This window comes from Talpa occidentalis, unplaced genomic scaffold (genome assembly GCF_014898055.3).
Source record: "Talpa occidentalis isolate TD23 unplaced genomic scaffold, MPIMG_talOcc4v2.1 talOcc4.6, whole genome shotgun sequence".
Taxonomy (NCBI): domain Eukaryota; kingdom Metazoa; phylum Chordata; class Mammalia; order Eulipotyphla; family Talpidae; genus Talpa; species Talpa occidentalis.
In genome coordinates, this window is record NW_023604972.1 from 6,832,332 (window position 1) to 6,847,335 (window position 15,004).

The window sequence follows — 15,004 nt, forward strand, 5'->3', positions numbered from 1 at the left end:
CTGGGGTGTAGGCCAGAGATGCAGAGAGGTGAGAGAACTCACCAGAGACAGAGTGGGGAGCAGAACAGGCAGATCTCCTGAAATACACTGCTGAGGGGAGCAGTGGGCGAGACAGGAGAGGTCTGCTGCGCCATGTGAGTCAGCTCCCTGGCCGGGGGATTGAATGAAGGCTGCAGTGGCTGCTGATAGCTTGATAGTGCTGACTTTAACCCCTGTGCAACCAGGGAGGCCCCTCACTAAGTATTTTTAAATTTGTGCTGTGTCCCAGGCATGGTATGAGGTGCTGGGAACCCAATGGCTGAATAAGACACAGCATCTGTGTCACGATGCTACAGATCTAACGGTAGGAGACACACAGGAAACTTTTTATGAGAAGGCGCAATAAGGTTTTGATGGGGAAGCAGAGATGCTGGATACTGGACTGCAGCTCCTCAGATTTGGAAGCCAAAGAAGACTTGATGGAAGAAGTGAGGTCTCCAGGGAGGTCAGGAAAATGGACAGGGGTTTAAGTACGGAGAAATGGAGGAAGATGAGGCCTCTGAGAAGGGCCAGGTGTCGGCTGAAGGTTAAGGAAAAAGGTAAACATCTTTAGAAAACTGCAAGAAGCTCGTTGTGGTTAGCAAGTCTGAGGACTGTCTTGGTGGAGCTCATCTGGGGAGGTGTGGTTGAAATATTGTCCTGAGGGAAAGGGAAGCAACCCAGGGATGTGGGATGTGATCATATTTGCTCTTTGAAACGTAGACTCTTGGATTGCCAGGATCAGTCCTCCGCCCGTGCAGCTGGTCGCCTCCCTTCGCACTCCTCTGTCACCGTGCTTGATGGCTTCTTAAATTTTCTCCCCCTCTTCGTCTTCCATTTTCTTCCATCTCCTTCTGGTTGGGAGCTAAATATCCCCATGCTTCTGCCATCTTGGAAAGGCCTCCCTCTACTCGCTGTGACTGCCACAGCTCTCTTTCCCTCTCAGTCTGTCTAAGATCCGGACACCATGATCTGCCCCCTCTGGCATCTCCATCATCAACCCGATAAGCAGTTCCTTAGGCTTCACATTACTTGCCATCCTGCAGCAGCACCCACACGCCTGACCCTTCTGGATGCAGTCAAAATTCTCTCCTCCCTATGTGACGCCTTCTATTCCTTTCTTTGGATCCTTCCTCTTCCTGTGCTGAGATTTGTGTTTGGGGCATTTCGTCCACCATTTCAAGGATAAAAAAAAAAAAACACCCATATAAATGTCCTGTTATTTATCCAATGAATGCATGAATGTATCTTTTTGAGGACATTCATCATTTACAAATAAAGCCCTTGAAATACCACACTCGGTCCTCACAATTCTGTTGAGGTGTTTGGACTTCACCTTTTTTTTTTAATTATAATTTTTTTAATTTTTATATTCCCCATACAATTGCAACCCCCTTATTTTGACCCCAATCCCTCCCCTCCCCACCCCCCAACCCCCATAGAGTGTCTCTGGTTCATAGTTGTCTGTTGATTTTGATTTTTACTTTCTTATAGTTATTCTTTTTCCTGGCCCCTTATTTAAGTTTTCTAGATTCTTGCTATGAGTGAGACCATCTGGTATTTTTCTTTTTCTTACTTAACCTTTTGGTGAGAGTTACTCCTGATATCCTTCTAGCACTTGAATATACCCTTATGTACCAAAGGAAATGTTTCTTTTCATTTTTTTACATCATGCTAGTAAATATAGATTTATTTTGTGATTTTGTGTATCTTCAGATTTCAGGCTAAACCATTCCCATGTTCTCCAGGGTCCTGGTCACCTGACTGGCCTTGTTGCTCACCTCTGTAAATTGTTCTTTCATAATCTCTTGAACTTACCCACCTTGGATATACTCAAGAATACACTCTTTGCTCTGGGAGTAGTGGTCATAGCTGCTCTGTAACCAGGTCCTTCATAGTTAGAGCAAAGTCTTTATCACAGCTCAGTTAATATTTATGGAATGAGATTTGAGTATTTGGTGATAAAGTAATATAAAAATTTTTCAGTTTTATAATTTCCTGGATGATCATGGAATGTTATAGCTGTACCTGTTCTTATTTTCCAGACAGTCATTTTATCTAAGAGAAATTTCAGTGTGGATGGTGACAGAACTGAGAGTGAGAAATAGTGAATCCTTAGAGGCACCACTCGTGGCCTGGTGACTTGGGCATACTTGGCTTCGTCAATTGCAATGTGAGGATGACATTAATGATGTGGCAGAGTTTTTGAGATGAGCCAATGAGCCAATGCATCTTCGATGCCCCCAGCATAGTGCTCAATAGTTGTGGGCTTCCTGTCATTAATAACTGAACCCAGGTGTCCTGATCTCCAGTCCAGGTGTGCATTCCACTTGACCTTTGGAAATTGAATTAAGGTGAACATAGGGTAATTCATAGGTAGAGAGGACTTGGTGGCACTCAGCTCCTGACATGACCTTCCTGGCTATTAGCCTGGTGGTGAGGTGAATGAACTCTTGCAGCTGGTTTTCACTCTTCCTCTTCTACAGACCCTGATTCTACATTTGTGGTTTCTCCTTTTTCATTTTGTCTTTATAGTTATTTTTGTAACGATAAGATTTTTTTTTTTTACTCAAGCTGATTCTCATAAAAGACAGATAAGTAGGGAAAAAGAAGTAGTCTTAGGGAGACTGTCACTTGTTCCCTTGAGCCTCTTTCCTAACCCCACATCTCTTTCTAGAAAGATTCTTCCCTGGATGTTCTCCATGAAATGAATTTCCTATTTAATGAAGCTTCCAGCAAGTTTTTCCTTTCAAAGATAGGGTTTGTGGGTCTGTAGTCCTAACCCAGCAAATCTCTTGATGGAGCAAATATTTCCCGAAGTCCTACTTCCTTTGCAAGTATTACAGAGTTTGCAAACTCAGATATAATGAATGGAGCCATTAGGATGAACAATCACTCAACAGCATAAGTTATTTTAATGGGCCCATCACTTGAAACTAAACTTCCACCATCTGTTCTACCCTTTAACTGCAAATGCAAAAAGAACACCATTCCCAATGGCATCATAAAAAGTTAGATATAAGTGATTTAAATGCATGCTTTGGTTCTGTATTCAGTGCAATATAGATCTGAAGGAAGGCTCATATTGAATTTACTTTTTTATGGCAAAATCAAAATTCAGAGTAGGAGAGTTCCTTTGTTCACAAAAATGGGACATTTTTAGTTGGCAAGGAATATGTTCTAACGATTGATTGATTGATTCATTGTTTCCCCCCAAGTATTTATGGAATGTCACCATGTACCTGGCACTGTACTAGACACCAGGAATCTAGACATTAATGATGATAATTGGCAAGATCCCTGGCAGCTCCAAGGGAAAATAAAACAGAGAATTTCATATAAATAGACATAAAAGTTATATAAAAAGCAAACATAAATGCCATGTTCTGCATCAGAATGGTAATGTGATGGAGTAGGAAGGGACTTGTAATGGGCCAGATCTTAGTTTTAAACTCCTGACTCTACAGTGGGACCTCTGCCATTTCTTTCCTCAACTGACACTGATTTCCATACCCAACTCTGTTCCCTTTTCTGGAAATGAGAACAATAACATCTCCCTCATGGGCCTGCTGTGATTGCATTAGTTACATACGTACACAAAGCCCCTAGCCCAGGGCTTAGTTCATAGTTGACACTTATTGTTCATTTTCCTTGTGATTTCTAACTTGCATTTTTTATAGATTTTTTGGAAATTACTTTTCAGATATAACAGGATAGATTCATAGAACAGAAGAATAGAAAAGGACCTAAGAAAACTGAAGCTTGGAAGAAACATTCAATGTTTCTTATTTTATAGGTAATCAAATGTAATCCCAGAGAGAATTAGTGACTAGCTCCAAGTCTTGCCGTTTGCAGAGTCTCTAGAACATTCTTGCTGTGCATCTATCAATAAAATTGTTTTGACATGCACACTGAAAATAGGGGTATCTGAATTCATATACATGGCTGCCACTATATTAACATACTGTGTATATTAGAAAATCTATAGCATAGAAATAAAAAAGAAAGTGAGAATGAACTAAACATGTTTCCCTAGTCGGATGTATCCTCTCTCTTGAGGGGCATTTTTAGACAGTGGTTAACTTGTGGAAAATGTTCAGTATCAATATGAATTTATAATTATACATTCTAAAACTTTAAAAATGTTTTTGAGGGAGATTTGACAAATTCCATCAATTCTCTCTCGTGATGGGTTTAAGAATTCACAGAAGGAGTAAAGTGCCAACTCTGACAGTTTTTTGTTTTTCTCTTTTATTTCGCTCAAGCCACAGTTTCTCTGTAGGAATATTTTCAGCCATTTTTCCATTTTGTGATGATTAGGTTGACTAAAACTAGACAATGAAATGCTCAAATCCAGTTCGCCAGCTACATCCTGATATGCTGACAGCGAGATGAAGTGAGGACACCGCTGCGGTCTCCTGCCCATCACTGGAACTTGTCTTTGAGGGGCCTCTGTGGACACCATGAGGCAAGTGACTCAACATTTGGCATTTCAGTCTTTTCAATGACAGTCATTCAGTGTCACGGTTTTAATTTGTATCTCCCTAATGATAATGAGATTAATGAGAGTGAATACCTTTTCATGTTTATTGACCTTTTCTAAACTACTGCTCAAGTCATTTACCCATTAAAAGGAATAGGGTGTTGTTCTTTTTTTGTTTATTGGTACATATGATATACTCTGAGATGAGTTCTTTGTTGGTTATCTTTTCCATTCTTTGTCTTGTCTTTTCACTCTCTTAATTGTGTCTTTGGACGAAAAAACATTTTAAATTTGAATGTAGCTCAGTTTGTCAATCGTAGATTGATGCCTTTTATGTCTAGTTTAAGAAATCTTGGCCCACATGAAGATATCCTCCTGTGTTTTCTTTTAAAAGCTTTATAGTTCTCCTTTTCTTATTTAGATCTGCAATCAAGCTGGGATTGATTGTTTTGTGTTCTATGAGGTAATGGTCCAGGTTCATATGGATATCTAATCGACCCAGTACCATTTATTGAAAGACCATTTTTTCCCTATTGCACTGCCTTGTCATTCTCTTGTCAAGTGTCCATTATGTGTTGCTCATTCCTGGACACTAGACCATTCCATTGACTGATTTGTCTGTCTTTATGTCAATACTACACTATCTTAATTACTGGAGCTTCATAATATGTCTTGACTAACACATAAATCCTCTAGCTTTGTTCTTCAAGATCATCTTGACTTTTCTTGACCCTATGTTTCCATTAACAATATTTAAACTAGCTTGTCATTTTTTTTCATAGTGATCCTCCTGGGATATTGATTAAAATTACAGTGGTTAACTTGTGGAAAATTAATCATAGCAACATTTTTTCAGTCTATGAACATGATATATTCCTCTACTTTTTAAGTGTTTAAAATGCTTTAATCAATGGACTTCTCTACAGAGGATCTGTACTCTCCCAGTCTGTTTCTCTCTTTCTCCAAATATTATTCCTAATTGTTTGATGTATTTTATGCTGCCATAAAAAATTTAAATTTACCATATCTCTTAAAATTTAATTTACTAGTAATTTGTTGTCAGTATATAAAAATAAATTTGATTTTTATATTAAGTTATTATCTAGTGACTTTGCTAAGTGTACTTACAAATTCTAATATCTTTATTCTTTATTTTTAGACACACAATGATGTTATGTGCAAATAATGATTTTTTTCCTTCTTTCCGATCCTGACATCTTATATTTTTTTATCTTGCATTATTACTTTCAATATATTACCTTTAAGTAAGATGTTTTCTGAAGGTTTTTGGTAGAGGTTCTTAATTAAACATATTTCCTTCTAGTTGTTTACTTAGAGTTTTTATTGATGAATTTTATCAAAACTTTGCGTCATTAATGTTCATATGTTTCCTGTGCTATTCTATTAAATATAGGAGCTCATGTCCATTGATCATATACATTATTAGGTTCACCTTATGTTCCTGAAATAAGCACAATGTGGTCATAATGTATTACCCTTTTTATGTGTTGCTGGATTTATTTTTGTTAAGATTTTATTTAGCATTTCTTTCCTTTCTGTGCATGATACATGTTGATCTCTAATTGTAATGTTTTTATCAGGTCTTGTTTTGAAGCTTTGGTGGTTGGAGTCACATCCTACAAGTTTTAATATCTTGCATTTTTGTTACCACTTGGTTTAGTTTTAATTTTCATTTTAATCTGTTCTTTGACTCATAAGTTACTTGAAAGCGTAAAACTTAAAAAAATCAGGAATTTTTCCAGTTAGTTTTTGTTGTTTGGCTCTTGCTTAATTTCACTATAGTCAAAGAGCATATTTAGATGTAAGTAATTTTAAATTTGTTGAGATTTATTTTATGGTAGAACATACAATCAAATTTGGCAATTTTTATATGGGTATCTGTCCAAATATATATATTTTACACTTGTTGGATGCATTCTTCTATGAAAGTCAGTAAGTTTCCACAAATATTAAAAGCTTTCATTTCTGTAGCAATTTTTTGATAGTATTGTCTATCAATTACAGAGAAAAATATGTGAAAATATCCCATTCTGATTGCAGTTCTGTATGTATGTTCTCTGAAAGTGCTCACATCTTGCTTGATATATTTGAGGTGATGTTATTTTATGCATAAACATGTAAATTGGTAAAAAAATACTTTTTTCCTAGTGGATTGACTGTTTTTATCATTACAAAATATCCCTTCCGATATATAGCAATATTCCTTGCCTTAAAGTCCAAATGATAGAGTGTTTGCAAATAATAGGCACTTAATAACTAATGAATAAACAAAAGAATAAAAGTCCACATTATAGAATTTTCCAGAATGGGAAGCATCTCTGAGAGGCATATGAGCACTGTGGTGAAGCTCACAGATTGTGGCACCCAACAGCCTGGGCTTGAATCCAGCACCTCAGCAGAACACTACTTTTGAGCAATCTGATGTTAGGATAGTTACTTATCCCTTCATGCCTTGGTTTTCTTATCTTAACAAAGGGCTTGAAATAGTGCCTGACATATATTAAAATCTCTCTCTCTCTCTCATTATTTTTATCCTGTGCCCTGAAGAAGCTCAAGATTTGGTTGTGGATTCAGACAAGCAAACAAAGCATGATTATTTCCATGATTAAGGGAAATTTTAGATACAACGAGGCTTAATTAATTCTGGTTACATTATAAATTCGATCTATCTGAAAATAATGAATTATTTTCATCTCCTCTGCTCTCCTCTGCCCTTTCTCCCCTGTTCCCCCGGGGAATGTTACTCTGATCCTCCATTCATCTAGGGGAAATCTAAGCGCCATCTTGCTCTTTCTTCTCCCTCATCCCTCATGTCTATCAAGTCTGTGGTGGAGTCCTATCAATTCTCTCTCCTTAATATCTAACTTTCCTTTCCCTACTTGCTGTTTCATTAACTTGACTATTTTAACAGCCGACCAACTGCCTCTTTTAGCTCACCCCTTTATATTTTGTCTTCTACAAAGCTTCCAGGGTGATTTTTCTTAACACAGATTTGATGTTCTTCTACCCTCTCCCTACTCTCACCACACCCTGTTTAAAAACATTACCCTCAAAATAAAACGTGAACCTTTAGTATGACATATGTATCAATTGGTATGCTTTTGCCAATAGCAACATAAAATCTAACTAATATGTGGGAAATAAGTCCCTAGTGAATAGAGGCTTGTTTTTCTCACATGATAAAACATCTGCAAACAGACAACGATTGCTATCTCTTCAAAAGTTTGATATTGCAATCACGGATCTTAACTAACAGAAATAAGCTCCTGTTAGTTAAGCCACACATCTGCAGTATTTTTTTCCAGCAGCCGGGCAGAGTATTATGTGCCATAACCTGTGCACACTGCTGTCTCTGCAGGCATTGTGGGTGTTTGTTAAATGGATAACTTCTCGCCCTAGATAGCAGCTTTCTTTTCTTTCTTTTTTTTTTTTAATGGAGATAAATTCTTTTTTTTTTTTAAGATTTATTTATTAATTTATACAAGCACTGGGTACAGTTAGAAGCGCGGGAGGGTGAGAGAATTCACCAGAGCCAGAGCAGGGAGCAGAGCAGGCAGAAGGACCGAAGCACACTGCTGAGGGGAGCAGCAGGCGGCAGGAGAGGTCTGCGCGCCATGTGGGACCCTCCTCCGGTGGCCGGGGAGCAGCCGGGGATCGAACTGGCGCTGCAGAGGCTGCGGGCAGCTTCGCAACCCAGCGCTCAACCGCTGCACCACCGGGGAGGCCCAACAGTTTTCTTGAGGATGGACCAATGTCTACTGTCTTCGCATCTTCAACATCCCTCATAACACCTGGAGCAAAGTTGCTTGTTGACCGTACTAGCTGTCAGAGAAGTTTCCCAGGGAAGGGGATGCCTGAGCTGGGTTTTGAAGGATGAGTAGGGCTGGCAAGAGCAGCCATGAAGGAGCATTCAAACAAGTAGGAATAGCTTATGATTTTTAAGTGACCTTTAGGTGCTTCCTTAAAATTATCTTTTCCTTCTCTGATCCCCAGGCCAACTTAGTTCACCCCACTAGGTCCCTACTTGCCTTAACACAACACATACCCCCTCTCTGTTCTCATCACCTTCCCCACCTACCCAGGCTCAGCAGAGTCAACCAGCTGTCATTCACCTAAGCGCTCAAGCTGAAAACAGCACTCATTCTCATTTTCTTGCTTTCCGAAATGCCCCGCATTTTGGCCAGCAGCACACCTTGCCTGTGTCGTCTCCAAGCCACACGCATCTTCATTACCTCTTTTATGTCAGCATCATAGGAGCCCTGGCTGGCAGCCCTGCTCACTGTGCTTCCGCCATCCCTTCTGACTGGTGGCTGCTTATATTCTCATCCCTTCTCCCTGTCATAGTCCACGTGGGCTGCTGTAACAAAATACCCTAAGCTGGGTGGCTGATAAACAACAGAAATTTATTTTTCACAGTTATGGAAGCTGGAAACTCCAAGGTCAAGGTGCTGGTAGATCTGAGGCCTGTGAGGTTCACTTTCCCAGCTGTAGATGACCAACTTCCCCGCAACACATTGTAGCCAGTGACCCAGATAGGATCCCCAGGGCGAGGTCTTCCTGCGGGGTTCCAGTGAGCGGACAGCCCCCGCTGGAGACCCCCAAGCCCTAGTGTGTCTGGATTTGCAGACAACTCCCATCTCGGGCTTTCTCCCGGGATCCCATCTAGTCCTCCCTACAAACCCCACTGAGTCCAGCTGAGGAGACACGCAGTTCCTGTCTCCCGCCCCCTTCTTTCTAGAACCTACTTCAAGGGAGTTTAGTGCTGTACACTTAGGTTACAGATTGAATATTAGCAGCACTGTCGGTGAGGTTAACACACTGCCCTAGTTTTCTTGTCTATTTTTGTCTTCTCTACACCCCTACACCCATTATAGTCAAGGACACACGTTGACAAGGGCTGTGATTCCAGTTCTTTTCAAATGTAATTATTGTATTTTGGGGCAATACCCCCAACCTGGGAAGCAGATCATTGTGATTTTCACATGCCTGCAGAGACATCCAATAACATACCATGATAATGAAAAATCTATTGTGTTGGTTAGTGACAATTTAAAAATAATTGGTTTGGGGGAAATAAATAAATAGAGGGGAATAGAGAGAAATTATGGCACTCTTTATAAATATATCTCTCTGATGACACTCAGGTATTAACACAGTCCTTTATAAAATAGGGTTCTGGTTTTGAAGGTGCTTGGAATTTCATGCCTGGTCCTAGATTAATAAAAATGTGGGAATTTTTTTTTTTTTTGTATTTAGCATATCACTTTCACACGGGGTTTTGTTATAATTTGGGGACGTTTAGGGCCATACTGAAATAGTGAAAGCGTTAACCTAATTCTTGGAGGGGGAAGAAAAAAACTGGAATAAAATAATTAAGTGGGCCTCCCCGGTGGCGCAGCGGTTGAGCGCTGGGTTGCGAAGCTGCGCGCGGCCTCTGCGGCGCCGGTTCGATCCCCGGCTGCTCCCCGGCCACCGGAGGAGGGTCCCACATGGCGCGCAGACCTCTCCTGCCGCCCGCTGCTCCCCTCAGCAGTGCACTTCGGTCCTTCTGCCTGCTCTGCTCCCCGCTCTGGCTCTGGTGAATTCTCTCACCCTCCTGCGCTTCTGACTGTACCCAGTGCTTGTATAAACAAACAAATAAATAAATAAAACATGCCTCTATTAAAAAAAAAAAAATAATTAAGTGCCCTTTGCCTTGTGATGAACTGGCATGCGACTGTGTCCAATTTCCCCTCTGCTTTCCTTTTGATCTCTTTAAGCTTTCCCTTGGTCAACCCTCTTCTGTTTGAATTGCACTAATTTGTAACTCGGCATCTTCCATCTGGGGACACAGATCTGTGCAGACCGTGCCACACTGGGCTGAATTTGCTCAGCACCTGGCTGAACATATTGGTTTCGGCATATTTACCCAAATTGTTAGTAAAACATCAGAAACAGCCAGCTCCTGCGAATCAAATCGCAAGCAGAGTCCCTGTCGCTCACGCTAATACAATTTAGATTTGGAATTCACAAACAGCGCTGCATTTCCAATCCTATCAGTGGCAGCCCTGGAACCCTGGATTTGGTACTTAAAGCGTCCACAGAAAGGGGGAGAAATTAGGGAGGCAGATCAGCTGGTTCCAGTCTCCTGTTTCATACATATCCTGCAGATAATTTTTCGACTCTTCCTTTTCATCTCTTTTTAACTTCTTCAACTCCTTTGACTAGCGCTGAGTCCGGAGCTATTGCCAATCTCATTTCCTGTGGTCTTTTCAAATCCAATCTTTTTAGCTCCCTCTGTTTGGTTGAGGGATTAGAGCTTCTTAGCCTTAAAGCCAGTTTTGGAATGCAGGTTGAAGGTCAATGGCGAAGAAACTGTTTCCCCTGCCCTTTCTGTCTTGAAGTAGCCGTTTGGATTTACATGTCTGGAAACCAACAAAGCCTTATTTTTATTGTAGCTGGAATATGGCCCAGTTCCAGCCTTTGCAGGAAAGATTCCTGCCCTCTGTTCCTGCCTTTTGCTGTAGAATTCATTATTGCAATGCCTTGTTTACTTACATTTCTATCTGGTGTGATAATAAGCTTTTCACTCGTTAGGTGTTAAGGTCCCTGACCACAAAGGGAGGGCCAAGAAAAAGAGAGAAAAAAATGGGAGGGGGGGTGGAGGAGCTTTCCCTGAGATTAGGTTGGATTCTCAACGTTTATCATTAACCCTTGTGTTCACCCCTTCTCCCTTAAAAAAATCAGAGTCCCTGAATGGCCAACCTGTTCTCCAAGCTCAGTATCAGTACAACGGGTGAAGGTATTCACTTGTTATCCCGAGGGATGAGAGCAGGTACTCGGTGCTGCTGTAAGAGTAGCTTCAAGTGGTCCGCCATCTTGCATGGCGGCAGGGAGACCCCTCTCCTCCCACTCATCTGTGGACCCAGCAACCTTAGGAAATCAAATCTCCTGTTGGAATTCAGACATGATTTTCCAAAGACTGGGTTGAAATTGTGGTTTCCAGTTGAAATCTGTGCCATAAAATTTCATCGTTAGCCAGAAAGGATGATTTTTTGGTAGTATCCATCAGCATATATCCAAGTGCTCCTATTCATTTCTTCACGCATTCATGTACTAGTCCATGTGCCTTAGCGCCCACTAACTTCCAGGCTTTGTGCTAAGTCACACTGTGGCCTTGGTCAACCATAGTATTACCTTGGTTACAGTCCTCAGGTATGTAATCTCTGCCTTTATTTAGCAGCCTTGCATTTCTCTAGCCGTGTCTGACTAAGATTTGATTCTAATTATGGACCTGGTGGTCAGTAGGAAGGGCAGAAAGAGATTCTGATGAGCGAAAATACATTGTAAAGCACCTGCTTCATTTTAGGTCTCTGCATAGTTTTCAAATAAGGGGGATCTTTATCTTCCAAAAACGAGGAGTGGATCATGCTCATTGACCTAGAAGATTCAGGAAGAATAAGAGGTCAATGTTCTCACACATTTGTGTTCAGTATCCCCATCCCAAACCTCTGTCAGGAAGATATCTTCCCATTTTAACAAGCACACCTTAGTGTTGGTGCTTCTGCTTGTGACCTCATGAAACACAGACCTGGGAGCTGAGCACACCTGGCATGGCCTCTGCAGCTAGCCAGTGTCGCCACTAGTGACTTTTCATTGGATACTTGCCAAGGCTGATCTGAAGTCTTATTCTTAAAGCATTGTGCCTGATCTTAGGCAATATTTTCCTTTATCACAGATAAAGATCTTCCAGTATTGTCAAGAATGCCCTATGGGTCTTGCACTCTGCATTACATTGTTGATCAATAGATCCAACCATGTAATTTCTCCTTTTTTATAAATCAGTGTTGTTTAGAAAGAGCCACCTGATTCCACAGTTCTTATAATTATTTTTTCTTCTACATCTGTTGAGTGCCAAAGGCATTGTTCCAGCAGTACACCTCTTGCCAACTATTTATCAAAGGCAAGCATCTCGGCTTTGACAGAGATTGGGCTGTGCCAGGAATGAGCTCTGCTCCATTGGACACCTGGGATGGAGACTTCGTTGCTGTTTATGATCCAATTTAAGAAGCCAGTCTGGGGAAAGTCTAGGACCGCTGCACTTCTGGAACCAACTCTCTTAAGGCTGAGCTCCTTAGAAGCAGTGTAACCATCCAAAGATAGGGCTTCTTGTTCAAGTGATTTATTGGGGAAATGCTCTTCAGTGGAGATAAAGTGAGGGAAGCAGGATAGAGCAAGGAAGTAACTAAGCAGGACTATATTCTCTGCTGACCTCAGTCTGATCTAGCAAAACTTTGGAAAACAATTTGCACCAGAAACGAAGCCCCATCTCAAGGTGTGAGGCCAGCTCTTTGGACTATGGGCTGCCTTGTGTAATGAGGGCTTTATTTTCTTGGGTGGAAAATACTAGGAAGGACGTAGCACAAATGTAACAGATAATTGCGGAGTGGGTGGAAGAGAATTTTGACAAAACTAGATGAAATGACAACATGTTTCTATTGGTAAACATCAAGTAGAAAGTGAAAACATAAAGATTAGAAAGAGAGAACTGCTGTTGCTAAGTGGCTAGGTGGGGAGATGATCCAGTTTAATAACCACAGGATTCATCTACATAGAGTCATGGTGTTTCACCTGCAATAACAGCAGCATCTGACAGCAAAGGCCATGCCAGGTGTGCTTAGCTCCCAGAGGTGCGTCCCATGAGGACATGGGCAGGAGCATTGACCCTCAAGGTGTTTGTTAGAATGGGAGGAAGTCTTCCTGATAGACCCACTTTTGATCTGCATCTTCGATAGAACACAGAGGTGTTGTTTAGGGAAAAAAATCACAGAAGAGTTTATATCTTCATGGTTATTATTTTCCAAGGAATTGGTATTACTTTCTAAATGAAAGTTAGCCCCTCTGAAAAACAGTCCACAAATGTCTTCTAGAGATCAAGGGATGAAAAATAAATCAATATTTATTCAAGATTTACTCTGTGCCAGCGTTGCAAATCAACCAGTATCTTTGGGTATCAAGTGCTGAATTTCCCGGAAATCACAGGAAACAGAAGACTTGTCCAAGACTTGTCTCTGAAGAACTTTCATCGAGCTACCTACTTGGGAACAAGAGTTCTTCACAAGTCTATTAATTCAAACATCACAATTCTTTCCTCCCAACACACTGTCACAAAGAGCATTTGCCCTGTGTCTGTCATGCTCCTTGTATATTTCCCCACTTGTTCAGCTGCTTATCTCCTTTACTCTGGCTTCCAAAGTCTGTCTTGGTGAATGCATGCGGGTGGACAGAGCCCCCCACCATGGGCATCACGTTCTGCAATCTGAGACTTCATGACACCCTTCTTAGTCACCCATGGCATACACATCATCCAAACGGGGTTGAGAATGTGGTTGATGATAGTAATGGTGAGGTTGAGGGTCCTGCAGTCTGTGTTCAGTGCAATTGCAGCCAGCACATAGTTGACCTTTCTCATTCATCGGTTAGACGGATGGATGGAAGCAGAAAGCATGAATGAATGGCTAATGTAGAACTAGGTTCCTCCAATACTGTTATCCCTTATTTGCATATGCTCTTTTAAATATGGAAGAACCGAAGATCTTCAGTTCACCTCTCAGCAAATTTGTCTTGTGTTTATTTAGAAGTAATTATGCTGCAAGGATTGAGTTCACCATGTCCTCTTAGGAGAGGTACAGTGAAATGGGGGGAAGAATGTGGGTTTAGAATTTCAAGACAGGTGTTAAAGCATAATCCAGTTATGATGAGGTTAAATTAAACTAAATTAAACTAGGTCCTGGGCTAGCCCACCATTAGCACCCCAAACACCAATAATACTTGTATGCTACAGCTGCCCCCATCAACACCCCAACTACCTGCAGAAAACAGGGTGTACCCAGTACTTGCTAATGCAGTGCTTGCTAAGTGAGCATAAAGAACCAATAAGGCAAAGGAAATATAGATATAAAGGCTAGATTCCTGCTGCTGACTTGCAGAGAGGCGTAACTTCTGCAGGGTCCTCCGTAACTTCTGACTTTTGTCCTTTCCTCCCTTTATTGGAAAGTACTTCCAATAAACATTGCTTGACTTCTAGCCTCTCAGTTGCTGTGGATTCTTCCACACCCTGGGCTGAGCTCACCTGGACCCCTGCTCACTGCAGCAAGCTCTTCTAGCAGTGTTGTCTTGGACCAGTCCCTTAAACTCTCTGGTCTTCCTCCACATCTACAAAAAGGAGAATAATAAACTCTATTGTACAGGATTCTGGTAAGGATTACATGAGATGATGCATTGGGAAGTGTTTGTGTGCCAGAAACAACACAGATTTGAGCTGCTCTTCTCTTTGAAGCAGACAGTATCAGTGATCCTCTATGGATTCATGCAAGCTTAGCTTTTTGATTTGTTATCTTTTCATTTCTGCCTAGAAAACACAGAGATAACGTGAATGCTGCTAATCCACAGTAAAGTAAGCAGGGTAATGATTTGCCCTCCACTCTGTAGAACTGAACAGTA

General features: G+C 41.0%; 1 long non-coding RNA gene across 3 annotated transcripts in view; it reads left to right on the top strand.

The window, feature by feature from the left end:
* LOC119260844 (uncharacterized) overlaps positions 1 to 4,485 on the top strand; it is a 40,201-nt gene extending 35,716 nt beyond the window's left edge. For all 3 annotated transcript variants that reach the window (XR_008549135.1, XR_005128833.2, XR_008549134.1), the window contains exon 5: positions 4,339 to 4,485. This is a non-coding gene — a long non-coding RNA (uncharacterized LOC119260844). The remainder of the gene's footprint in view (positions 1 to 4,338) is intronic.
* The last annotated feature ends 10,519 nt before the right edge of the window (positions 4,486 to 15,004 follow it).